This window comes from Macaca mulatta, chromosome 18, assembly GCF_049350105.2.
Source record: "Macaca mulatta isolate MMU2019108-1 chromosome 18, T2T-MMU8v2.0, whole genome shotgun sequence".
In the NCBI taxonomy this organism is placed as follows: domain Eukaryota; kingdom Metazoa; phylum Chordata; class Mammalia; order Primates; family Cercopithecidae; genus Macaca; species Macaca mulatta.
In genome coordinates this window covers 18,963,551-18,968,392 of record NC_133423.1, presented here as the reverse complement: position 1 = coordinate 18,968,392, position 4,842 = coordinate 18,963,551, and positions in this window count along the sequence as shown.

The following is a 4,842-nucleotide window of genomic DNA, read 5'->3' as shown; positions in this document are numbered from 1 at the left end:
TCTGCATCCTTGCCGATGTTTATTATTTTATGTGTTTTTTTTCTTTTACTTAGCTATTGTAGTGACCGTAAGGTCATATCTCATTGTGGTTTTGATTTGCATTTTACTAATAACTAATGTTGTTGAGCATTTTTCATCTGCATTTTGGCCATTTGCATATATTTGGAGAAGTCTATTTCATGTTCTTTGCCCATTTTAAAATTGGATTGTTTGTCTTTTTACTGTTGAGTTGTAAAAGTTCTTTATTCTGGATACTAGGCCCTTAACAGATATATGGTTGCAAATATTTTCTCCCATTCTATAGGTTATCTTTTCACTTTCTTGATAATATTCTTTGACATTCAAAAGTTTTTAATTTTGGTGAAGTGCAATGTGTTTTTTCTTTTGTTGCTGTGCTTTTGGTGTCATATCTAAGAATCCATTACTAAATTCAGAATCCTAAAGATTTGCTCCTATGTTTTCTGTTAAGAGTTTTACAGTTTTAGCTTTTATATTTAGGTTGTTGATCAATTTTGAGTTCAGTTTTGTATATGGTGTGAGGTAAGAGTCCAACTTAATTCTTTTATATGGGGATATCCAGTTGTCCCATGTCCATTTGTTTTATTGTTTTGGTTTTGGCTTTGGTTTGGTTTGGGTTTTTTTGAGGCAGGGTCTCACTCTATCACCCAGGTTGGGGTGCAGCAGTCTCACTCACGATCTCAGCTCACAGCAGCCTCCAACTCCCAGGCTCAAGTGATTCTCCCACTTCAGCCTCCCAAGTAGCTGGAACTACAAGCATGTGCTGCCACATCTGGCTAATTTTTTTGTAGAGACAGGGTTTCACTGTGTTGCCCAGGCTGGTCTCAAACTCCTGGACTCAAGCCATCCACCTGCCTCAGCTTCCCAAAGGGCTGGGATTACAGGCATGAGCCACTGCACCCAGCCTCTACCTCCATATTTTTTAAAGAAAGAATTTCTCTCACTAAATGGTTGTCTGACAAGCCTTTTTGTTTCTCCACAATACATTAGTTCAAATTATATTTTCAGAATCATTAATTAACTTTAAAACTTCAAACTAATAGAAAATCAAACTATTAGTACCTATCTTGTATTCCTAAAAACACTAGTTTTACTATACTCTTGTCATCAGTTAGCAGATTAAAAACGCATGTGTAAACTTGTCCCTTTAAGAATTGTTAAAGCTGTATTGCACTGTGTGCATGTGTGTGTATGTGTGATATATATGTGTGTGTGTGTGTGTGTGTGTGTATATATATATATATATATGATGGATGCATTTTATGTGTTTTGTTTTAAATAAAATCCTCTGCTTGTGCCAAAACAAGACAACAACAGAAGACAATTTGAGGGGTTATACCACAAGTGCAGAAAGGAACAAAATGTAAATTTACTAGCCTGAATATAGTGAGTTTGAAAGAAGCCAAGAAATATGTCAACATTTTTTCAAAATTGGCCCAGTGATAATTAGTTTATCCATAGGGTGCAAAGGGCTTATGTGTCATTTACTGCAGATCACTATATCAATGGTAATCACAAATAATAAAAATAGAATTTGGGTTTCCTTCTGTTAAAATGAAAAATTTAAAGAATGAAAAAGATAAGTGTTACATAGTTTAACATGTCCAGGTATCAGTGGTTCCCTTTATTACTAAAACACTGTGTAACTCATTGTTTTTGGTTATACTTTTGAACCCATTTTAACAGGTCTTCAGTTTTGAAAAGCTACCATTCCTAATAATCATTTTTACCTATTGCTGTGTTTATTTAAAATATTACCTAAAACTATTTCCTGTCTTCATGCATCTGTAACTAAGACTCATGGCGTGTTTCCTCTGACAAGTCTTTTTGATATTAACTTTCCCAAATTCAGGACCAAAGTCAGAACACCAATGCTGTAAAGATATCTATTATACCTCAATTATCTTTGGAGTTTTTTAGTTGTCCATTGGACATGACAAAGATTTTTATCTCTTGCCTTGTAAGAAAACAGATAATATGGAGAGTAAAAAAAGAGATAATTGAAATAATCTGGTATTCTCTAGTTTTAAAATATTCAACACTCTTATGTCCACACTATGAAAAACCAGCAATTAAAAATAGAAGCTAAACATCTCTGTATTAATTATATATAAGTAAAATGTAATTAATGTAAATATTTCAGTACTTATGAAATTGTGTATCAGAAATACACGCGTTAATGTTCAAAGGTTGGCATGGTAACTGCAAATAAACAGATTAATTTTAAAAACAGACATCTTGGTTTTCTGCATAAATACTCTTGTCAATTGATGACAATCAGAATACATAGGGATAAATTAGAGACTCTGAAGATTTCACAACGTCCTCACTGTTTATGTGTTCTTAACCTCGGAACGAGCATCAGCGAAATCCTTACAAATGGATTGCTTACTGTATCTCAAGAGAGAATTTTTGTCTACATTCTGATATTAGGATTATTTTAATAAATTAAGCAAAACCTTTGAATCTTATCATTCACAAGCATTTTCTGCTTTTCCCCCACACTCACTGAAATACAAAAACAAATCAGAAATTGACGCTGGAAGAAATATCAAAGGAGCCTAAGTACTGAACCAGATCCTCAGACAGTTGAACCTACAGGGAATAGACTCAGAGGTACAGGCTTCTCATTGTGAGCCAATATCTTCAACCCAGACTGCAAGACTGTACCAAGAGACAGAACCAGGATCCTGGAGCGTTTCCCCTTCAGACGCAAATGACTTCATGGAAACAGACTGTTTAGTCTAAGATCAACAAAATACAAATTGATTCCCTAGGACTAGACAAATGAAATGCAGTCATTTAATTGTGGTCAGGATTCTATTTTAAATAGGCATGGCAAGAAACCTCTTTTCTTCTTAATCTAGCACTGACCCTCAATTTGACAGATTATGCTTGTTCAAATTGGTGTGAAATCTTCTTTAAATGGTATCTTATTCCAACTGAGTCCTCAGAATTCAGGGAAAAAACTTGTTTGTCTTGCGGAAGATAATATAGACTACTAATTAATATAAGAATAATGATTTTATAAAAAATAATGAGATAGAACAATAATAACAATGATTTAAAATTATGCAAAGTGCCTTCACTAAATTCCTCTACTCTCTGTAACTGTAAATTATTTGCATAAGTTCAACAAGAATATGTTCCTTTTCCAGCCAGGGTACAATTGGATAAATCAAATCTACAACCACGATCATGCCAGAAACCTCCTCTAATTAGGTAAGACAAGCCCAGGGACTATGCCTCCACATGTGAGGAGTAAGGCCCTCGAGGACCTCCCATGAAATTGATCTACAGTCTGCTCCATGCCTTATGGAACCCCTGCCTCATAGGCAGGCAGGGGATATTGACAACAAAAAGATATCAGGGAAAGATGAGACTCTGATGCTTTTGAAAGTTAGAGGCACTTTAGGCAAAGGCTGGGCAAAGGCTGGTAGATGTGAATTGGATGGTTCTTGGTTCCTGATCTCAGTGGACCAACTGACAAGGAAAATAAAATACTTCTGAAATATAAAGGTAAATTATAACCTTAGGAATTTAACAAGGTCTCCAGCGCTAGCTTTTAAGTCTTAATATCATGTTGCTCTAGCTTTATTAAAAGTGAAAAAAAAGGGGGGTCCTTGTGTAATGTGTAACACTCATTGCTCCCATGAAAATAAAAGTCATCAAATAAAACAAAACATCAAATTAATGATACTGAATTGGAAAATCACTAAGCATCTTATGTGACCAAACTGCACCTTAGGGACGGGGAATTTGAACAAAAGAGGGATCTCCTGGGGCAAAACTGATCCTTTGCTCTGCTTCACTGTGATTAAGAATATGACATAGTAGAATGAGGAAAAAAGGGGAAAGAGTTTGCACTCTGAGATAAGCCAAAAATAATAGGGTCGCTCTGTTGACATCTGGTCCCCCAGATAATAAAAACTTGAACAATTCCAACAACCCTGCCTGACTCTCTAAACCAAAAAAACAAACAAACCAAAAAATGGCTTTATCCCTGACTTTCACAATGCCAATATGTGTGAGTATGATGATCACGTGAAAAAGTTACTGTTTTCCACCAAAACGAAGTAATATAAATTTGACCACCTTGTAAGGCTGTGATTATCTTCCTTTATTTGGTTCTTTCTAAGGAGGATCAGTCCTTTTGAAATCTGACTCCCTTCACGTCTTAGTAAGTTAACTTTTCCTTGTTTCTTCTTTCTAAATGCTTGTCTGTTATTTTCTGTGCAGAAAATCGCCACACTTCAGTATTAACCAGACACTCGCACAGGGCAGAGTTACTCACTCTTTCAGGACATTTTTCACACAAGCCCATCTGGCAATGTCCTGCCAGGAAAAGGGACCACCCTGGCTGCCCTCCTTCTCCCTCCCCAGGGGCTTCAAAGTCACAGGCCTGAGTGTTCACTGTCAAGGGAGCACATAGATACTGTCACCACAGCTGAGGACCAATTAGCTCTTTGGGGCTGCTGTTCTGCAGAGACCGAACTATAAAAAGGAGATCTGTTTATGTCACAGTTACCAAAGTGGACCCTTGGTGCCACTTGCTTAGGGACATTGCTCATTGTGTAGCACGTGTGAACTTCACTCTGTACATCCTTGGTCTCGTTCCATTTCCATAAGCTCATGTCCCGGTTATATTCAGGAAGCTCAGCCCCTGGTCCCCTGGAATGCGCTAAAGCAGAAAAGGAAAAAGCTGCACTGCTATTCTTGGTCAGCTTCATAATGAGGAGCTTCAGATTCTCTATAAAATGAAAGAGATTCAATTGGGTGAGGTCACCAGGTCACCAATCTCCCTGAGAACACTGCTATTCAGAG